This window comes from Girardinichthys multiradiatus, chromosome 17 (genome assembly GCF_021462225.1).
Source record: "Girardinichthys multiradiatus isolate DD_20200921_A chromosome 17, DD_fGirMul_XY1, whole genome shotgun sequence".
In the NCBI taxonomy this organism is placed as follows: Eukaryota; Metazoa; Chordata; class Actinopteri; order Cyprinodontiformes; family Goodeidae; genus Girardinichthys; species Girardinichthys multiradiatus.
The window spans coordinates 13,595,924-13,620,089 of NC_061809.1; positions in this window are offsets into that span (position 1 = coordinate 13,595,924).

Here is a 24,166-nt window from a genome sequence, read left to right on the forward strand (position 1 = left end):
GGCCTCGATAACTTTGGGGGGGGGGGAGCTTTTATTGAGGCAGACCAGTTTAGAAAAAGAAGAGGGGGAAAAAGAATCAATGCAAATTGATCTTCTCATAGCATATCTGGCTATCTCTATTTACCCAAAACATTGCGTTTAATCAATATAATTAATAACACTCCGGTGCTATCTCTGCCTCACAAAGCCAAAAATACTCACACACTGATGAATCCCTCACTCCTTACCATTGCAAACAGTCATAATGAAGAGCACCGCATGACTACATCCTTCAGCCTTCCCCTTTTTCCCACCGGGCAGCCCAACTTTGCAGGCTTTACATGCAATATTCATGCCTTGTCTGAGAACAAGGATTCATGGTCTGGTCAGCTGAAAAAAAAAAAAAAAGCACTGGCAATCACCAATTGTCTCTTGTCGTTATGAAAAAGAATAATTCTTTAACATACGCCAAGACTGTTCAAAAACAGCCTTTTTTGATGAGTTACACTTCCTGTCCTCCGGATACTTTTTATGTTTCAAACTCATTAATAAAGCAGCACCCCAGGAGAGCATGACACGGGGAAACGGTGCATACGAGCGAGAGTGAGTGCACGTGTGTGTGTGTGTATAAACTTTTCAGTGTTTGAATTGTCAGGTATGATTTTGAGACTCTGATCTTCACACAACAACGTTCAATCAGGCTAGTTGTAGTGCTATTTAGCATTTTCCTCTCTGACAATCTAACTGTTTTGAGGTGCATTTTCTTCCGAATATTAAAGGAGGCAAAGGGAATAAGTGGAATTCCCTGCAGTAAGGTGAGGCAGCCTCAAAAGAAAGACGGGGAGTGGCAATTAGAAATTACTTTGCTGTATTGAAACATTTCCCTATTATATTTTTCTCCCACAAAAAAAAATCAAATGCAGCTTCCTGTATCTTTTAGCCGCTTTTGTTCTCAAATTCTTTGGTCAAGTTAAACTGCAGTTTGCACCATAGTTCTCACCCTATCACAAACAGAAACGAACAGTACAAATATGCTTATCAGCCTGTTCTTTCAGCATCTGCTTTACTACTTTGTTAGAAATATTATGAATCAAATACATTTGGTTGTATTGAAGCATTTAAATGGTAATCTTTCCCTGCCTTTTTGCATCTGCGTTGCTGCTTTGTGTCGGAGCCACGGCAGTGTTTAGGCTTCTCAGGCGTCTGTATTAAAGCTTAATGCACTTCAATTCTAATAAGACATGGAGATTTTGATGAATGCAATGAATGCATGTTTTGAAATTGCACAATGTGCATGGCAGCATCTTAGCTTTGTAATGGAAAGTGCGTGTGTTATGAAGCCTTGAGGTAAAAGGATGTTTTCTAAGTGAGCCTCTCTCTCTGTCTCTCCCAGGAAAGGCGTGCAGCACATAACCACAAACAGATGCATGCCGGCGTAAACATACACAGGGGCAATTTAGAACTGTAGGCTTTTAGTCAGCATATTAAATGTGTCAACTCATAAAGTAAAACGCTGTAAATGTTTTCAATATTCATGTTTTCGTATTTGTCAACCAGCATTTCATAACAAATTCATGAAAAAAGCCTCTTTAACTGCACGCCGGGAGAGGGTGGTCTTTGTGCAACTGCATACATTTTTGAAGAGACACATCCATTTGGAGCTTACCATAAGAGATTTGCATCACAGGCCTTTGAAAAATGAAGATAAATATTTTGTATCATGCATATTTTAAACAAAACACACCAATAAAACATAACTCCTAAGATTAGACTTATGCTGAGAGTGATTACTTGTTTAGTCTTGGAACATCAGTGATGTGCTTTTATGTCACTTTGTTTAGTGAATTATTAACATAATTCCATTATTGATCATTATAGTTGTTAGTTAAATGTTCTTTGGCAACAGCTTGGAGTGAATAAATAACTGGCAGCTCCTGCATGCAGTAAAGCTCATGTGTTAGTTGCCTGAAAGCCGAACACCTGCTGCGTTCTTTCCAAGTTAGACAGAACAGCAGAAGCTTGACCAAGTTATTGTTTTGCAAGTCAAGAGTGAGCCTAAAGTAATTTATTAAAAGCTCAAGTCAAGGCCCAAGTAAACCTGTCAAATGCAATTAAGTAGGTTTATTTAAAACTATTCTTTCATTAAAGCTTCACAAATTTACACTTTTACTGCTTTTCATTTTATTTACATTTTAACAACTTAAGTAAATTTTTACTAACGCTGGAGTTTAGATGCACTTTTCACTTGTTTAGACACAACTTGCAAACACCATTAAACTGTATGAAACTCGGCAGAAGATCATTGAAGCCCATGTACATTTTAGTGTACAGTGTCAGACTATGCATGAAACAGCTGTACAAGTGCCCTTTGATCCCAACTCAGAGTCAAAAAGCAAAGATTCCAGTACATACAGGTTGGTACATATCCAGACACGTTCAATGTTGATTGCTGTAAATAGTGATTGAATGTAATAGCCTAAATCACTTTTTCTGTATCACTGACAAAACTATATCTATTTCTACAGAGAGTCTTTCAACTGGATTAAATGAAAAGACCCCATTAATACATCTACATGGCTGAAGCTGGGTTTAATCTCATCCAGAAGGGGAAGGAGAAGACATGGTGTGATTCGCCAACAGGCGATTGTTAGTGTCCCTGGGCAGCGTGGTGGCAATGTCACATTGTGTGCTGCCATCAGCAATCATGGGGTTGTCCACCATCATCCAACTTGGGGCCCTACAATACTTACCAGCTCCTCATTTGCTCAATCACATGCAAGATGCTCTGTTATGGCAGCAGGATGAACATCCCATCTATGTTGTTGTTTGGAACAATGTGAGTTTTCACAGACCCATCCAGGTTAGAGAGTGGTTCAGTATGAACCAAGGTTTTATCGATCTTTGCCTTCCACCGTATTCCCCTTTCCTGAAACCCATTGAAGAATACTCCTCATGGCGGTGGAAGGTATATGAACGTCAACCTTACACCAGGGTAAATCTCCTGCAAGCCATGGAACAAGCCTGTGGTGACACACAGGGGTTGGACAATGAAACTGAAACATGTGGTTTTAGACCACAATAATTTATTAGTATGGTGTAGGGCCTCCTTTTGCGGCCAGTACAGCTTCAATTTGTCTTGGGAATGACATATACAAGTCCTGCACAGTGGTCAGAGGGATTTTAAGCCATTCTTCTTGCAGGATAGTGGCCAGGTCACTACGTGATACTGGTGGAGGAAAACGTTTCCTGACTCGCTCCTCCAAAACACCCCAAAGTGGCTCAATAATATTTAGATCTGGTGACTGTGCAGGCCATGGGAGATGTTCAACTTCACTTTCATTTTCATCAAACCAATCTTTCACCAGTCTTGCTGTGTGTATTGGTGCATTGTCATCCTGATACACGGCACCGCCTTCAGGATACAATGTTTGAACCATTGGATGCACATGGTCCTCAAGAATGGTTCGGTAGTCCTTGGCAGTGACCCGCACAAGTATTGGGCCAAGGGAATGCCATGATATGGCAGCCCAAACCATCACTGATCCACCCCCATGCTTCACTCCGGGCATGCAACAGTCTGGGTGGTACGCTTCTTTGGGGCTTCTCCACACCGTAACTCTCCCGGATGTGGGGAAAACAGTAAAGGTGGACTCATCAGAGAACAATACATGTTTCACATTGTCCACAGCCCAAGATTTGTGCTCCTTGCACCATTGAAACCGACGTTTGGCATTAGCATGAGTGACCAAAGGTTTGGCTATAGCAGCCCGGCCGTGTATATTGACCCTGTGGAGCTTCTGACGGACAGTTCTGGTGGAAATAGGAGAGTTGAGGTGCACATTTAATTCTGCTGTGATTTGGGCAGCCGTGGTTTTATGTTTTTTGGATACAATCCGGGTTAGCACCCGAACATCCCTTTCAGACAGCTTCCTCTTGCGTCCACAGTTAATCCTGTTGGATGTGGTTCGTCCTTCTTGGTGGTATGCTGACATTACCCTGGATACCGTGGCTCTTGATACATCACAAAGACTTGCTGTCTTGGTCACAGATGCGCCAGCAAGACGTGCACCAACAATTTGTCCTCTTTTGAACTCTGGTATGTCACCCATAATGTTGTGTGCATTTCAATATTTTGAGCAAAACTGTGCTCTTACCCTGCTAATTGAACCTTCACACTCTGCTCTTACTGGTGCAATGTGCAATCAATGAAGACTGGCTACCAGGCTGGTCCCATTTAGCCATGAAACCTCCCACACTAAAATGACAGGTGTTTCAGTTTCATTGTCCAACCCCTGTAGGTGTGGAGGCATGCCAACCCTGGATTCGGCATGACGGGATTTTTCTCACGTTGCCCGGCTAGACAAAATGTGGCCTACCCAGTATGGAGAAGTAATGCTGTGGCTGAGTAATTCACTTCTTATTTGTATATTTTTGTACTTTATTTTTACATAGAGTGTATACGAATGCTAAATGCACAGGATTTCTGTTTTTTTTGTTTTGTTACTTTGTACAAGTGCTAAATACACAGATTTTGGGTTTGCAACATGCATTTAGCCTACAGTGAACAATAAACATTTATTTCTAGCTTCATGTCCTGTGCATTGTATTTTCTATTTCTCTATGTAGTGTTTAGAGACTGCTCAATAGTGTTTTAATTTTGATTGACTCAGGGCACGATTTGACAACATAGTTCAGTTTTGAGCAATGATCGAACTGTTTTGAGTTGAGAATTAGGTTTTGCAAGCAGAGTCTGAGGTTTTGTGAATGTAGCTTAAAACAATGAGAAATGAAAAAAATGGGTTTTGTGTTCACAGTTTGGAGAAAAGGAGAGCAACTTTCAAGAAATGTGTCTTAGTAATTGTCAGGATGTGATGTTTTGGACTCTGTGGTTTTGTGTTTTTGTTTACCTTTTAGTTAGATGTTCTTACTTGTGTTTTGTATTCATGTTAGTTGAGGTTTCTTGTTTATGGTTTTGTATTTGTGTTTTCTGTTTTTTCCTACAGTTCTGGTTTTCTTCTGCCCCCCAGTGTGTTCTCTCACCCTTTGTTCTCTTGGCGTTGCTCTCTTGTTCTTTGAATGATTTCATTATTATTATTATTATTATTATTATTGTTATTAGTCCTCCGGTCCCCTTTAGCCTTGTTCCTCTAGTTTATCTTTGTTCTCTATTTCCTCCTTTATAGGTTACCTTTAGATATTGTTTACTTTTATTCTAGTCCTCGTTTCCTCTGCTTCACCCTCAGTTTTGGTTCAGTCAGTGTTTGTTTAGGGTCTACTTTTTAGTCAGGGTTCTCTTTTGGTTCCTATTCTGTTAAGGGCTTAGGTTGTTGTATTCCCTCGAGGTTCTCAGTTTCCTTTAGTTCATGTTATTCTTGATTCTTATGTTTTATTTATCTTTGTTTATAGTTTTGTTTTAGGTCTGTTCGGTGTCTTGTTAATTACTTGTATTAGGTTCACCTGTTCCCTGTTCCTCTGATTACCTGCCCTATTGTTTCTTGTCCACCTTTGTCTGTATTTAAGTTTGCCTTCGTCCTTGGTTCTACGCGGTGTCGTTATGTCTCTTCCATGTCCTCATGAGATGTCTTTTGGATTTTTGTACTGGATTATCTTGTCACCCTGCACCTCGCCTTCATGTGAGTTATCTCTTAAAATTAAAGTTGGAGTTTGATCCCACTCTGCTTCCTCCGTGCTTGTCTGCCTCAGGTCCACCACAAAATACCTCAATTATGACAGTAATTGAGAAAAACTAACTAGGTTTTTAAGCTAACATTAAACTACAGTACAAGAAAACTGCAAAATATGGACAAAATGTTCTTCTGATAATGGGATAAAAAAAGTTTTACATTGAAAAATTAAATACCATTTTTTCTTATGACTAAATATTGTCAATGTTGGTAACAACAGAATTATTGCATTATCACAAACATAATAAAAAGAAATGCATAAAAATATTTAAAGTGGCTGAGATAGATGTTGGCTTTTATAGCTACTGCAAATTGGCGGTTTTTTATGACCATCTTGACAATTGTGTAAAGAGATTTGTTTTTATAATTTTTTGACCTGTGTTCAGTAACATCATTGTAGCACTTCCTGCTTCTGCTCTGTAAATCGAAGGGTGGTTTCTGAGTAACTTGTGTAATAATAACGTTATTAACCTAAGGTGATTCAAGTAATGTTTGAGTGACACTTGATCAACAATTACATACTCTCTGTCTGGTGTAAGAGATCAAGTATTTTACAGTCAAAAGGCTCAGTTCTATGTTTTTTTTTTTTGTCTGAAACATAAAAAGTTATATGTTTAATCAAGCATAAATTTAAAATTAGATTGCTTATTAAACTCCACTGTAAAAAGCTGGAGTGGCTTTTACTGCTAAACAGAGCTGGAAGGCAATTTGGGCATCGTGCTGTTTTATGATTTATGGAATATACAAATGTTCAGAGCTTAGTGCAAAATTGTTTTGTACAGAAACGTTGCATAAATTTATGCAGCAATTCTTAAATTTAGGTCTTAAAAAGTGTGGGTTTTTCATATTGAATTGAATATTGTGTCAGTAAATGCTCTTTTTCCAAAAAAGAAAAATGAACAAACAAAAAAACCTTTAAATCCTTCAGGAAACTTCAGGAAAATCCACATAAATGCATTTGTTCATCCAATCAGAGCCACATGTCTGAGCTGTGAGATCAGATGCAGTTGAGAGAGTCGCAGGCATCTCATATTTAGATGTGTATGTTGCTATTTAATTATTTCACATGGTAAATCCAGTTTCTGCTGTCATAATCCCAAATTGGTCATCTGTCTTCTAACAATGGTAGCCATTTTTCATCATTTCAGTCTCTAAGTGATGATAAACAGATTAGGAACAGCTAATTAAGTAATGAGAGTGGTCATAAACATAGCAGTAAATTAAAATATCAGCTGCAGAAATTGAATTTTTAACAAAATAAATTATAGATCTGATTTTTTCTTTCAATATTTTACAGTGACCACCTGGGTCTCATTACAAACATTACACAGGATTTAACCAGGACAAAGGGCTTATAACAAGCACCATGACATGGAAGTTCAGTTGCTATTCCAAAAAAAACAGCATACTTGTGATCCCAAATAAGTTCACATCCACATTGTTGGGGTTCAGTAGAAGATGGCAAATCCAGATGTTGTTTTTACAGAATCTTAACTGTTTCAACTGTCAGTTTTTGACTGAATTTATTGCCAGAATATGTGTCAGAGATCTTGTAAACCCAAAGGGTATTCACATTATCAATTAATAGAATATTCTAGTGTCTGAAAGAAAATAAGTCCGCAAGGAATAGGTCTACATATCTCACAACAGGGAAGTGCAATTAATTACACTTTCAGAGGAAGCAGAAGAGGCCACTCCATGTTGCAAAGTCTGGCCTTCATCCTCATGGTTTACTAAATTTAAATAGTCATTCTATTTTCCGGTTTTTCAGGAGTATGTTTCCACTGTTGATTTGGTCCTTGTTTAATCTCACCACATGCCCAGTTTTACTGGAGATGCACCAGAGAAAATGCTGGTTATCGTAATCTGCCAATTTTCAACTTTCTTGGACATTTGTCAACTAAAACATTTCTGATTGCTTAAAGCAAAATCCCTCAGCCCTACAAGGTTGCACTGACCATAACACTCTTCGGTGTGGAAGCTGTTACTACAACAAGATGCAAGTGAGCTGTTATCACTGTTGGTAGGAAATCAGATCTAACAAGCAGCAGATCAACTGGAAAATTAAACTGATTTCATTTAGTGCTTTGAAAATCCAAGCATGTATGTAAGACTGATTCTACCTGATGTAATTTTTTGTGGTAATCCACTTATTAATTTTTTTTTAAACTTTTCTCATTTTCTTTTGTGCCATTGAGTAACTAGCAATTGTGTGTTGTTTTTTTGTTTTTGTTTTTTTTTATCCTCTCTGTCTTTGGCAGGTCAGCCATGGAAAGGATGCTTTTGATGTTATTAGGATATTACCTGGTTAAATAAAATCGAAATAAAACGAAGGAGAGCACTAGACTTAGGTGGGTGATGGTCATTTCGCTCCTTCTCATTTTTATATGTTACTAGTTTCAAAGGTTATGTACCAGACTGACCAGAGACAAATTCAACTTGAGCTGATATCAGGAAGACTAGAACACATCACAGCAAAGTTGCAACATTTTATTGTTTGAGCGTTTAGCCCCTATTTGTCCTACAGCATGCCGGATTTGGATGTTTGCAGTGGTTTGGAAATCTCAGTGTTAAGATAAGGGTCTCAGTTCTCCTTTTCCATTTGTTTTGAAATTGTACATTCCTGTTTTAACACTGGAACTCCCAGGGCCGTCAATTTGATGGTTTGCAAATGCTCTCGAACACACACAGTGTGACATTGCCTCTACTCAAAGTAAAAAAGTGTAAAAGATATGTTGAATGCTGGTTATTGTAATTTTTTAAGAAAAAGTTTTCAGCGGCAAAAATATACATAAATGATCTTTGAAGAATGTGAAGTTGTACATGCCAGTGTGAGTGCTATTTGCAGAACATTTCAACCATAATAAAAAAAAACCATATAAGACCTATGAGAGATAATGCAGTCCTTCTTTTCTAAAAGTTAAACATGGAAAAATGTTGGTTTGTTTATTTGGAGCTGGAGGCTTCCTACAGTTTTATCCCTTGCGCACTGTCGCCTTGTTTTCATGAAACCACGGCGTGTAATTACAGCGGTAGTTGGTGGCATCCTCCGCTGCTGTTTAATTAACCAGCTAATGTTTTTTCTCTGTGCTGCACACCCTTCATTTGTCTTGCTTAAGGAGCATCTCTCTTGGTATTACAATAGAAATATTGAGTTTATTTATTCTAAGTGGCAAAATATGCAACAGTTAGACCCAAACCGTAGTCTATTAAACCTTAATCAGAGTTAATTTCCTCAATCACAATGCATGATGGCTTGGAACAACTGTTTCTTCGCTCAGTGAGGGAGCTGCAGTAGCAAACAGGTCCATCAAATAGAACCTATGGAGTCCCACAAACCTCCTGTGGCATTTCTTATGTGACTTCAGTGATAGTGGACCATACGTGAAGTTGCAGACAATTATTGATCTTCTCGATATTCTCCAGCACTTAACCTTTACACTAGCCAAACTGGGTATGGAGTCCCTTATTGAATGTGTACTTTTATGTTCTTCTCTGCTGACAGGCCTAATCAATAGCATCCTTCCTCACTCTCATTAAAAGCAAGAGCCTCAGAGACTTCCTTAGGCCTGGAAATCTATCTGCATATGTGTCCGAGGATCTTTTTTCAAGTGGACTAATTTGGCAGTGAGTTGTGGTGGACATAAGTATTAGATTTGACAAGGTTGTTAAGAGCATTTATTGATGGAACAATTTTGTATCTGTGTTGCAAAATAGTAGAAAACTAACACTGACACGCAGTACCCTCACCAGTTGTTTGCACCCTTGGCAAGGATGTTCATATAAAGCCATAATGAAATCATATTTATGAATAAACCTTGTTTCACATTAGAAGATGGCTGCAGTCCTCTAATCGTGACCTGTGGAGAATATTTTCTTATGTCTTACTGTTTGCGTATGTGTGGCGACAAGACAATATTAGGTCCTTCGTTTGTCAAAATTCAAGTTGTTTTAAACTGTTTCGTTATTGCTCTGACTGTGGATGCAAGCAAAGCTTGGCTTGTTTATTGTAGCTCCTTCAAGACTTGTGAAGATCTGTACATTTGCCTCGATTAAATAGCATGAATTTTCCCATTTTTAAGAGTGGCTAAGAGAACTGGGCCTCTCTGTCATTCAATATTTATACAACATGAAAGCAGAAGTTGCCTTGCAATGGGCTGGCAACCTGCGGAGGGTGTACCCCACCTCTCACCCGTAGACCACTGGAGATAGGCATCAGCTCCCCTGTGACCCTGTATGGAAGAAAAGGGTATAAACAATGAATAGATGGTGGTGCATCATCTCCTATCACAATTTCCTATGTAATCAGTTATTGACTGCTTTCTACATATCCGTCCTATACAAATGTCCCCAAACTTTATCTTTTAAAATAATTTTAAATGAACTTGGAGGGGCAATCATATGTAAAAGTAGCCTTTGATTCTATTAAAGTTTAATCTTGAATTTTTATTTTAGTTTGGCTTGTTATAGTGCAATACCTGGCATCAAAAGTTAATTTACAATTAGATATTATTAAGACAATCTGTACTTAAGTTGAGTTAAGTACAGGTTGTTAATTGGAATATAGCTCCAATTATAAGAGACTTAAATTATATAGACATTTGTGTGGCAAACTTGCAACATCAGGCATAATTGAGCATAATAGTAACTGCATACAATTTCCAGTTTCAGGTACACAGTCATATTCAAAAAATTTGAAAATGCATTCTGATGAGGTTCATTTGTCAGATTAAAATACCATTTGAAAGCCTTTAAGCAGGTATTAAACATTCTTTTCATCAAGCCCACATTTCTGTATTTACAATGTGTTTTTATTGGTCTGATGTAATATTCTAATATTAAATGTCATTTCATTAGATATAAGCGGAAAATGATCACAGAAATAAAGACTTAAAGGCAGTGAATTGAGTTACTGAAATAAATGAAATTTTCAATAATATTGTAATTTATGGAATATGAATCTAGATCATCCTTACTGTAGATGGAGGCCTTTTCTCCATCTCCTGCATCAGAGTCTGGGACTGGTTGCTTGTGATAGGATGCAGGTGGCGATCAGCAGGAACAGCTTCGGCCAATGCATTAAACTCTCATTCCTAGTAAATGTCTTTTTTGTGTATTTTCATGCTTCCTCTGAAAGAAACATTTAATCCAAAAATAATCAATCATTGTAAATGAAATTTCCTTGCTTTGGTGTTGAGCAGCAAAACTGCTGTGTGACTAAAATCTGTGCTCACTTAACAATGTCAGTGCTAAAACAATATTCTGGCCTAGATTATGAGATAAAGAAGTCACAAAGAGCATATACTTCTACACTCCAAATCTCTGTTTCCCCTTATGTAGGCAAGATGTTTCCAGATAAGCACTATTAATCATTCCACTGCATCCGCTCCCTCTTGTACACTTTCACCTGTAGAGCCTCTCCACTCAGGAAAAAAAATGCTGCTTCTCCTTGCGATTGCCTGATACATTATCTCATTAAAATGTACAAAGAAAACTCCTTCTCTTTATCTCTGATAATCTAATTAGCATCAGCCAGATGGTTTAATAAGGGATATCTGCACCGTTTAGCCTCCCAAACGGCCCGCTGGAGGAGAACAGCGGAGGAGGCTCCTCTCCACTCTCCTCTTCATTCTGAATAGCTCTCCAGGGTTCACATTATTGCTTCCTCTGCCTGAGGCAAACCACTCCAACTCAGGAGTTTAGGGAGGATGAATGCATCCAGGAGAGAGATGTGCTCAAAGTGAATCAAATAGGCTGAGATGTTGGATACTGCTGGGAATGTTTTAAACCAAATAATGGCAGATAACTGGTTTCACCTTTGGTTCCCCCAAGGAGTGAGTCAGAGATATCTGATTAGACTTTAAACCGTTCAGAGATGAATCACAATCCGTTGTGTGTTTAATTGTTGCCCAGTTAACATTGTAATCGTTTTAAGATTGCATTTGGTTAGATGATGCGAATGCCAAAACAGATGTGCAAACAAAGCACTTTGGGGTAAGTTTTATCTTTCTTTCTACAATGCAGGGAACTTTATGTTCTCCTAACTTCAAGCCGTTAGGCCTGACAGGGCACCACTTCAAATAAAGTCAGGTTTCATATCATTAAGGAGGGAAAAGTTCTATGTCCAGATTACATTACAGAAGTCTTAGCCATCTGGTCTCTCCCAGTTCTGACACTTCTCTCTCTGTAATGAGCGGACACTGCAGCACAAGATACATGAATGCTCAAGTGAAGTCCGGTAGACAAGACGTACTCAGCCAGGCCCTGCATCGGCAATCTGGGCGAACACATCGAGCAGAAAGAAAGGGTAGCCCGGCAAGCCGAGCAGCCAGACGTGGGGGGGACTGCAACCCTTGAAGCCGGCGGCAGTAGTGAGAGGGAGAGAGAGAGAAAGACATGCTCAATTAACTCCCCAACTTCAGCGGGGCTTTTCCTGCTGGCCAGTGGAGAGGAACAATAATGACTGGATTTAGAATAAAAAGATGTGCACGTCTACAAAGGAAGGGGTGTAAGTGGGGGGAGAGGTTGAGATAAGGGGCTCCCATTAAGATTGACGGTTGGAAATTGTGGAAGGTCAGCGCCATCTGTGAAGCGTCACCCGGGCAACTGCTTTGACAAAAAAATAATAATAAAACATAGTTCATCCATGCTTGATGATTGGGTGTGAGACTTTGCTGCTTTGATTTTATTTAATTTGTCCACTTTATTGCCTTTTTTGTTTTTTTGAGACTTTGTAGATGGAATTACTCAACATGCAGCACCTTGCAGAGGTGTTCATATGCCTTGAATGTTTAAAACATCACAACCAACAACCTTTAGTGTATGCTACTAGGTTTTTATGCAATTGAACAACACAAAGTAGTGCATCCTTGTGAAGTGGTAGAACTATTTCTTTGTTTTTCATCCATATATTCAAATTGAGTTTTGGAGGTTACAGGTCCAGTAGAGAAACCCAGCCTCACCTCAGTCTAACAACAATCTTCCACTTATTCTGGGGGATCCCACATTGTTCTCTGACCAGAATGGATATATAACCCCTCTAGTAGCTTCCAAGTCATCCCCGAGGTCTTCACACAGTGGACTTGCCCGGATAACCTCCAGAGAGATGAACCCAGGAGGCATCTTAAAACAGATTCCTGAACAGCCCCAAATGATTCCTTTTGATGCAGAGGAGCAGTGGCTCTACATTGAGCTCGTCCGGATGACCCATGATACCATGCGTGATACCATGATGGCACGCAAGCTGTGAGAAAATAAAGAGCAGGGGCACACACATTCCTTTCTGCATAATCTGGCTTTGGGGACATGGTCTTTTTTAAAAATGTTTAAGTTTGTATGCCATTTTAATTCTCTGCTCTTTACACTGAAACCCTTTATAACGTTCAGTGCAACCGATTGCCTTCAGAAGTCCCTTAGTAAACAGAGCCCACCTGTGTGTCATTTATTCTCATTAAAAATACAACTGTTCTGTGAAGGCTTTAGACGTTACTGAACAAAAAGGATCATAAACACCTAGGAACAGAGCAGATCCAAAGTTCTTGTCTGAAAATCTGTTGAAATGCTTGCGGTGTATTCAACAAATCTGGCCTTTATGAACACCATTACAAGAACCATTGATCCTGAGCACACCATCCCCATTGTGAAACATGGTACTGGCAGCATCATGCTATTGCGATGCTTTTCTTCAACAGCGACAGGAAAGCTGGTCTGAGTGCATAAATATAAATGAATGGAGCTAAATACAGAGCACTCCCGCTTGATGCTGCAAAAGACTAAGGACTAAGATGGAGGTTCACCTTCCAGCAGAACAACAACCCTGTACATACAGCTAAAACTGAGCTATTTTGCAAAGAATAGGCAAAAATCATACTCTGTAGGTGTGCAAAGCTGGTAGAGACATATACCCAAAGACTTGCTGCTGCAATTGCCACAAAAGGTGGATCTACAACGAGTAAAATTATAATAAATTTTCCAAAGAGAAGTGCTCCTAAAAATCAGAGATGCCAACAAATGCTTTTAGGGTTTCAAACGATGAGATCCCAGCAATATTTACTTAAAACAACATTTGTTAGGAACAAGTGGCCTTTGAAAGAGATTTCAACAAACATCTCTACCTAATCTGCACAGTCACTGACAAACCATGTGCTGAAAACACATTCACAGCTGCAAAAAGAAGTAATTTTTTAGTGTTTGCTGGATTAATTAGGCACACATCCAGTTTTGTATGTCTAAATATGGACAACAGCCAGTAATGTTAGAAGTGAACATTTAAAAAATGTCGCAAAGGTTCCATCCTGCTTATGTGAACTGTAATTTTCGGCATCATTCAAAAAAAGCATTGAACCCTGCACATTGAAGGCAAAATGTCGAAATTTTATGACTTCACTCCCCTCTTTTGGGTCTGTCAGCAGCTGTTTACATACAATTTTTGGCAGTATAAGGAATTTGTAGATACAAATCCTCCCTCAGATCATAACAGTAATTACATCCCTCAGCACTCCACACAACCTTTCAGTATTCTGCACTTCAGGCACTTTTTAAACTGTTGTACAATCAATTAAACCCCCACAGCCCCATCTTCATCTTTGCTGATCAGTCGCTTCAAAGGCATTCATAATATTCACACATAAAGCACACTTAACAGTTTTATTGCATGTGTGTGTGTGTGTGTGTCTTTATCTCTGTTTGTACAATCCAGCTATAAGTATGTGTGCTCACCAACCTGTGCCCATGTATTGAACTTTACCAAGTGCCGAGCAAAGATCACACGTGGAGGTCTTATTAAACTTTGAGCTCACTCAAAACTTTGACACTCGGAACACCGAGAGTTTGCATTACGAATATTAATGCCCATATTAATATTGTGTTGACCTTTTGCCATCTACAGCCCCTGACTGTGGTCCAAACAGAGAGAGGCTGTTTTTAATTCCTCAGTCTGGAGGAGAAAAAGGCAGACACTTGCATGCATTCATTATTTCGTAAAGGGGATTTCTTTTTTTTTTTTTTTTTCCTGTGTGAGACTGAACATTATCAATCGTGTAGGACTGGTATGAGCTTTTATAGAATAATGCTTCCAGCTCTGTCTGTTTTCATATTTCTACTGATAGGACTCAATAAAATAGTTCTCATGTATTGTACCTATTAAGATGAAATTGTTCTAACCCCTGTGTGCAGTTATTTTAGCTGAACGAAAATTACCTAGATGCGAATAGCTAAAGCAGTCTTTACAAAGCAAGTTTTAGGAGCATTAAGAAATTAAATAGGGCAAAATCACATACAAACCATGACATTCAATGTATTCTAATCAGATTTTTTTATGATGGACCAAAAAAAAGTAGTGCTAAACTGTGAACTGAAAGGAAAATTAAACATGGTTTTCAAAATCTTACAAAAATATAAATAAAAAAATTGTGTATCAGTATTCAATGCAACAAACTGCATTCAGATAGCAAATTGAGCTATCCTGTGTGTACATTAATCACAGTATGGCAAACTACCAACTTACCAAGAAATGGCTGCCCACCTAAAGAGGGCTCTATTCCTCAGCTTATGGAAAACGAATGACAACATTATTCAAGGAAGCCACAAAGAGGCCCATGGAAACTCAGATCTACAGTATAGTTCAGGTGGGAAAACATGCCAACAAGACAACTATTAGTTGTGCATAGCAAGAATCTGGCCATTATAGAACAGTAGCAAGAAGAAAGTCACTGTTTAAGAAAGACAAAATAAATCCCATTTGCTGAATGTCACATGGGGGAGACAGCAAACCTGTGGAGAATGGTGCTCCTGTCAGATGAGACCAAAATTAATCCTTTTTGGCTACATGTGTGGAGGAAAACAATCACTGCATTAGCCTGAAAACATCATCCCAACAGTATTTAAAACAAGGCACATTTGTGTATTAGACTGGCTTAAGTACGACTTCCTTTGCCAGTCACTGCACCTGCTCTGCCTTTCTGCACCATTTCTTCCAAAATCACGTGAAACTGCTCCCAGTCACAATTTCCAGTTGTTTATGGTTAATTTGCATCAGCGTAATCACGCCAACTGAGTAAGCAGCAATAAGGTAAGGTGAAATCCCCTTTATTTTCTTCTTTCACTCTTGAGAGGAACAGTAAGTTAGTTTATCTCCAGGACACAAAAGCTTTAGGGGGCATAACAAGCAATAGACAATGTGACAGGAACAAAGGAAGTGCATTAGTCAACCATGTTGTATGTTTCTGGGAGCCCACTGCGCAAAGTTCACTCAGGAGAAATTACATTTCTGCTTTGATTTAATTAAAGCTAAATATTGGGCAATCGTCAGGCACTTGGCAGGGTATTCTTGACACTGTAATTATCTCCTGAGGTGCTTTTTGTCTTAAAGGCAGCATTCATGCGTGAAATCAATTCCAGCATTGACTCGTCAAGAGCTCCCTTTTTTGGTTCTTAAAAGAAAAAAAGACGAAAACTGACACTGTTTGCTTACCGAACCTTTAAGGCTTCAACAACTTGTCACATGGTGACTTCCATGGGATGACTTTTACAGACTGAAAGCTGTTTAAAAAACAAATACAGTTTGCATTACATAGTTTAAAACAACAGTACCTCTCAAACGAATTTATAAATTACATCATGAAAATAATAAGCATTTTCTTCTTGTCTGAGCTCTAAATAAATTATATCTGTGACTTAAGAGACAGCATTCAGAATCTTTGAACTATTTTTACATTTAGTCACATTACAACAACAAATATTGTTGAATTTTATTGGGATTTTATTGGCTGGATCAACACAAAGTAGCACAGATTTGTGAAATGGAAGAAAAATTCTTCATCCACACTGTGGTGGCAGCATCATGCTGTGGTGATGCTTTTTTCTTGTTAGATTTAAGGTTTTGCCATAATCTTTCAATTTTTGCAAGATGGATTGAACCTTGCTCTGTGAGCTTGTGATGTTGTCTTTTTAACTTAAACTCCCTAACTGCTTTAAACTTCCTCCCAACATTAGACATGGTGGTGGCAGCATCATGCTTTGGGGGATGCCATTTCTATTGGTCAGCAGCATAAAATTCAAATTAAACACATCGAAGTCTTTAGTTGTAATGTAACAAAGCTTAAATACCTTTATAGTGCACTGGTTTGTACTGACAAAAAGCAAAAGTTATCTCAAATGAAAACCTCTTCTTGTCTAAGCTTTAAATAAAACAGGTATTTGACAGCTAATAAAGCAAATCATACATATATATATATATATATATATATATATATATATATATATATATATATACTATGAATTCTTTCTGTTCATTCCTGGCGCCCTCTCTTCCACTATGTTTTTCTCTTGAATTATTCACCAGTGTCATCATGTTGACCTGTTCCCTGTCAGAGCTCTAGCTGTGTGTGTGTGTGTGTGTGTGTGTGTGTTTAAACCAACACTGCAGCTCTGTGGGTGCATCTGTATGTGTGTGTGTCAGGGCCAAGCATTGCTCTCCTCATGCAGTCCTCCGCTGTAATTTGTGTCACTGACTTGAGTTTGATGGGTGAGCAGCTTCGCACAACACTGTGTCACAAGGGTGGGGTGGAGGTGTGTATGTGTGTATTTTTGTGCCACGTCTGCATGATTTTGTCTGTCTCCGTCTTGAGATGTGGACATGTAAAGCTGAAGTGGCGTGCGCCTGCATCTGTGTCTATGCCGGTGTGTCCCCATGTGCTATTGTGCACCTGCAAAGATGAACAGCGGTGCAGCTCTTGCCTTTCTATTGCCTGCTTTGGCACCGTGTCACAATGAGGAACCCGAGAGGAGACATCCGAGGCCACGGTGGTGAGACGCTCACAGCTGCCACTTGTCACATTAGTCAGCTCACATTTGGAGGAAATCAATTCTGAACCTTAATTTGCTCGACGACTCCCACGCCCCGGCCAACAGCAGCGAAGCCCCTCTCTCCCTCCCCTCTCCACCTCCTTCCCATAAGTCGAGGAATAGAATCCCGGGGGACACAAGTCATCAATCTTAAATCACCTCCTCCAAACTAATGGCAGTCCCTACCCGGCCAGTCCTGCTAAATTGAATTATTACTGGATTGACAAAAAACTGCTAAGAATAATTTTGAAGGAAGGAAGCAAAGACAGTGTATGTCTTAACGACAGGAAGCGGAAAGGAACTGGTCGGAGTGAGTCACGGAGGTGGGGGATAGAAGTTGTCCTCATGCAAACACCAGCACACAGCTCAGCTGTGCAACTGTTTGCACGCATGTTCAAAAATGCACATGCTTAAACATGCTCAGTTTCACATTTCATAGACGACACTCACACATGCATTGCTCCAGCTATGCCCTGTATGCTACTGTTCATCATCAGTCAGGACAGATTAATGCCCAAGCTCTTAGCTAGACAGATAGAGCTGGTGCATAGACCACCCACTCACTGAGGCACGATGCTTGGAGACAAGATCCTGGAGAAGGTGCAGCAGAATAACCTTTTCAAGCACATAATTCTGTAGAAAATCTACTCATGACCTGTTAGGTGTACAAAATTGTATTCTTTTCATAATTGTAAAGTACAGATAGTCAAGTAAAATAAATAAACCTTAACACACTCTGAAATGCTCTAAACAGTTGGTTTCCAAAGTTGCATTCAGAAAACAATGGTTAGTGAGGCATCTTGAGGGATGTGGGACTGTCCTTATATATCACTTTTCTAGTGTTTTCTAGTGTTACTAGTACAGTATCTTGGTGTTGATTGTCTTGCCCAAGGGAAAATGGAACCCTCAATCTTCAGATGATCAGACAACTACGCAGGGAGCATTATTACGATGACAATACCCCAAAAATGTCAAATAGTTCATAAACATCAAGGCTAAAATTTTTATTAATTAGGTTTTCAAGTCTAAATATAAATATATTTTTTGGTAAACTTAAATTTTGTACAAAAAAAATCTGAAAAGAGTGGTGAGCATTTGTATTTAACCCCCTTTACTCTGTGACCATGAAACTAATTACCTTCAGTTTAATCTCTCGATTCCAACTGTTCTGTGAAGAACATTCATGGACAAGCAGTCAATGAATGAACACAATAAGGAGTCCAAATCAAGTCCCAGGAGCCCAGCCGATGAGTCAGGAATGAAGTTTAAGTCTAGTGGAGAAGTTTAAAGCAGGATTAGGTTAGAAAACATTATACCAGGCTTTGAACATCTTCAATCCATCATCTGAACTAGAAAGATTATGGTATATTGCAAATTTAGGAAGACGTAACGGCCATCCACTTAAACTGAGTGGCCATGCAAGGGGAACATTAATCAAAGAAGCAGTTAAGAGGCCCAATGTAACACTTAATGAAGCTTTGGAGATCCACAGGAGTTGTGGGGGAATCTGCTGATAGGACAGCCAGATGTTGTGCTTTCCACAAATCTGGCTTTTATGGAAGATTTTTATGGCGTGACATCAGAATTCGCCACGCCACCACGGCCACACCCTGTAGCCACACCTGTCAGCAAATGGTGGTTCTTCAAAGTATTGACTCAGGGGGGCTGAATACCTTTGCACAATGCCCTTTTTAGTTTATTTGTAAAAAAAAAAAAAAAAGGGTAAGAAATAAAAAACTTAAGTAAAAATTTATAATTTTCGTCCCACTGTAGAAAAAAAAAACTACAAAAAAACTGCACCCTTTTTATTTGATGTCATAACAATGGGCCACTTCTGTTGGTCTGTCACATAAAAACCTAACATATGTTTGTGGTTGTACTAAGATAAAATTTTTAAATAACTTTAATTTCCAACAGATTGTACAGAGGTCTCTTTCAGGTGTGTAAAATAACTTTTGCCGCAACCTAGAATAAAACATTGGATAGGCTTGATCATAACATGTTTTGTATGTATTTCATAGTAACTGTCACTGTTTCTCAAGTGTATTCTGCTGTAAACAAGTTGACTGTGTCAGCTGTTCCACTTGTGGAGACACATTTACCATTCCCCGATGTCACCAATTGCACCACAACTGTCTTGTGAGGCGCATGAAAGTGATGGATGAAAATTTTTGTCTCCCATGGCGCAGAGCTGAATTAAATTGAAAGCTACTGTTTATTCCCCCCCGTGTGTCGTCGCAGAATCGGGTTTGGTTGCAATTGACTCAAGCTGTGTGTGTGTGTGTGTGTGTGTCTTTCTGCATAGGAAAGGCTAAGGTTTTCCTCTTTATGGAAGAGATGATTGAATTTGTTTTGTCTTGCATGACTCTCCACTTGCTCTCTTCCTATCCCTCGCTAGTGTCAGTAAATCAGATCATCCCTTTCCCCCTGTCAACACATTCTCCTTGTTGCAGTCAAAGTTAATTTGCAAACGCTCTCTTTGATATATATATTTTTCTCTTCCTGCTTGTCCTCTTCATTTGTGTCTTTGTTGCCTCTTTCCACATCCATTTCTTTGCCAGAAGACTTTGAGAAATTCTTGCAGACAGTTTGCCTTTTTGTTGAGTTTTCTGCTTCCTCAGTCAGACTTTCTTGCATTTCACTTTCTTCCAAGGCAATGCTACAGGACGTTTGATGAGATGATGAATCCTGTCTCAATGAGGTGACATCTCGCGCTCTTTCAGAGCAATGCGCCGCCACACCTAACCATGATAAGGTTCGGTCCCTGGTTAAGGGGAGCTTGTCAGCTAGATTTCCTTTGTAGAAGAGCTGACTGTAGTCTGAGGGTATCCTGTGGGAAAATGGCCACAGAATCATTATTCATCATCCAAAAGCTTTGCTCGCGCCCCGTCAGGAACTCTCCCTCGGCAGCAGTCCGTCTCTGTAGCCATTCATCATTGGTCTGAACGTAGCTAAGAGGCAGAAGGGAGCGAGGCACTTAGGGCCTCTGCGAGAGAGGCCCTAATGAAGGCCCTTGCTCTGTACTCATTCAAACACCTCGGCGATATTAAGCTGGGTCAATTATTGCGTCGCTCTCCGGCAGCCATCAAGGTGCTGGCCCTACATTTAAGTCTGGAGTGTTTTAAGTCAAACTCATTGAGGAATATGGGTACATTACAGAGAACTTAAATATTTATTTAAATTCCCACTATACCTTTTAAAAGCAGAACTTGACTTTACTTATCGTTAGCTTATATCTATATATGCATACCCACATCTCTGAACTTTGCTCTTATTGTGCAGTGAAGTAAGGTACATTCTTTCCAGTTTAAGTGGACCAAAAATAACAATATTTTGAAACAATAGCTGGATAGCTCTAAATCATGTGGCCAGCAGATGTATTCAGACAACAGAGGCATTGATAAAACATCTGATGATGAGGTTAAGAACACTGGGTCACAAGAGTATACACACCCCTGTAGGAATCTGTTGAAATCATTTTCAAACATATTTCTTCCTTAATATGACATACCCTGTAATTTCAACTGAATAATATTTTTATTAGGGAATTCATTTAAATTAAAAAATGTGTTATAACCTGGTTAGGACTCTGTCAGCATCCCAAATCTTGTCTTGGTATTATTAGTCCACTATACGTTACAATAGTGTTCCAAGTTTGAGATTCTGAGAAACTCTTTTGTCCAGAACTATCTTCAAGTGACTCAACAAATTATCTCTCAGTATTTGTTCTGGACTCTAGCCTGGACCATTCCATAACTTTAATTTTCTTCTAGTAAGGCCATTGCCAAGTAGATTTGGATGTAGGCTTGGACCCACTGACAAATTAAACATTATCATCCGCCTTCTCAAAAGCCTCAGTTCTATTTGAGGAAAAGTAACCCTGGAACAGCCACTACCTTCTTCCAGTGTGGGTGTGGTGTTCTTTTGTGGCAAAACCTAAAATAGACATATGGAGAACTTTATTACTATAAAACACATCCAGTACTAAATAAAAATTTTGGAGAAACATCTAGATTTTGTAACGTCATTGTGATTATTTTCAATTACTGATGAATGTCTTCAAAGTGCCATGCGATAGGATATATTTACTATAGTGCATTTTTTTACACCCTTCTTCTGATTTATATCTCTGAATATTAGGATTATTTGAACCTTCTGCAAAGAAACTTCAACTAAAATCTCAGGAAAACACTTAAATCAATTATATTTGATGTAATGTGTGTAGCCCCGAAAACGGAATGCAAAAACTGAATAAAAAGAATAAAAAGGTGATTCAACAAAGTATTAGGACAAGGATATATATCACACTAAGCAAAGAAGAACTTAAGAAATATTAGCCATGGTCTAATTTTTCACATTCAAAAAAGCATCTCATTTCTATAGAGATGTGTACACCTTTGAGAGCTGCTGTAAGTATGCATATTTTCTTCAAATTAGCTCAGACTGTTGCAGTTACTGATGATTAATACATTATTTGCTGAAATTCATAATATTTAGCAGTGCTTACCTAAGCTGTGCTACCGCAGAGTACAGTTACAGCTACAAGCAGAGCCGCAGGTGCTTGCTGAGTACAAATGAGACTGTGCTTCTCCTCTAGGCTTATCTGATGAAATGACTCCGTTTTGGGGAGGCAAAGTGTCCCATTCTGATCACAGTCTTGGGAATCTGAAGGACTTTGTTATGTAGCTTTCGCGTAAATCTTTACGTTTGCCGGTCCACAGGAGACTAGTCAATACTGTGAGCCATATAGGCTGTGGCAGCCACACTTCAGGGAAAACATTTGCCTTGAAGTGCCGTCTTTCCTCATCTTCCGTGTCAGCCCCGCGGCTCCAAGAAAACATATGCTCCCCTGCATGTCCCCAAGACATGGCAGCCACGGTGCAGTCTACCCTAGCTAGGTACACAGATGCATCACCATGCAGATATACTGTCATCAGAGATCACAACCCCCCCCCCCCCCCCCCCCCCCCCCCCCAAAAAAAAAAAAAAACCAGATGGCTGCAAATTACAATGGCAGCAGTGCATTAAAAGAACTCTTTACAAACTCACGGCAGCACCCCCCATCACTAAAATTACAAAATCATTAATTGGCGTTGCATAAGGGCTGGCTGCCTTTGCTGTGTCTCGCACAGCATGAACGCCTGTCTAAAATTCACAGATGTAAAAGATTAATCTTTTTGCCTTCAGGTAGGTGAGCTGAAAATCAGTGGGTGAAAAAAAAAGAATAAACCAGCACTCCAAGCTGTTTGGTTACCGGGGAGAAAAAAAGAAGAGGGCACATCTGCAGGAAGTATTCAATATTTTGTCCTTGAACAGAACTCGCATGACAGTGACACTGTTCTTGTAAAGCAGTATGAGCTATAAAGAAGTGACGGGAATTTAAATTTTTCATTGATGCGGGTTTACTGCAAAACTGTTAATACCCTATGAATTTCTTAATTTTTTACCACAAAAAGTTACTGTATTATGATTTTATGTGATAGACCAGGAGAAAGTCATGCATCATTGTGAAGTGATTGAAAAAATATATATTTATTTTTTTACAATTAAAAACCTAAAAAGTGAGGCATGCATTTTTTATTCAGCACCCTCTTTACTCTGATACCCCTACTTAAAATCCAGTGCAAAAAATTGCTTTAAGTCTAATTAAAACTTTATTAGAAAATATAGATACAAAAACTGCTATTCTTTGAAGACCTCAGTGGTTTGTAAGAGAGCATTGATGAACAAACACCATCATAAAAACCTGGAAACATACCAGAGAAGTCAAGAATTAAGTTGGAGAGAGGTTTAAAACAGGCTTAGGTTATACAACAATATATGTTTTGAACACTGAGTTCCGTTCAATCCACCATATGAAAATGCAAAGCCCGGGTATATATATATATATATATATATATATATATTTTCTTTTTTTTTTTTTTCAACCATAACATGCTAAAACATAGACCTATGGTAACTCTACAGGAGCTGCAGTGGTCCACAGCTCAGGTGGGAGAATCTGTTGAGGATTGGTTTTTATGGAAGTTTAGGAAGATCAAACCCATGAGGGTTACTGATTGCAGTGTGCCACAAGCCAACCACGGGACATTGCAAGCATGTGCAGAAGGTGCATTGGTCATATGAGACCCAAGCATAACTCTTTAACCTTTAACCTAGCAGCATCATACTGTGTGGATGTTTATGTTCAGCAGGGAGAGGGAGGTTTGGTGAGAGTTGATGAGAGGATATAGATTGAACTATATAGAGGTCAGTCATTGAAGAAAACCTGAAGACTTGAGACTGGGACAGAGGATCACAATCCAACAGGATAATGATCTTAAACGGTATGTGTACAAATTGTTATACTTATGGAGTCTATAAATTGGGAATATGTTTGTGGGGTCCTACAGCTTTAGCGAGACCAAAATGCTGTACTATTAAAGGTTTCAAACTCATATGGTGGTAAAGGTTACGTTTATGCAGTGACTTAATAATCTTAATGTAAGGTGCTGAGGTCCTCCTAATTTATCATACATCAATATATTACACTGAATTACAGTTAAGATTAAATGTATAAATACTGAAATCTGCTCATTGTTCTTTTTCCTAATGAAATGTGTTTTGACATGATAAAAAATTCTGGAATATGGTTATCCTCACTAAAAATATGTGCCAGT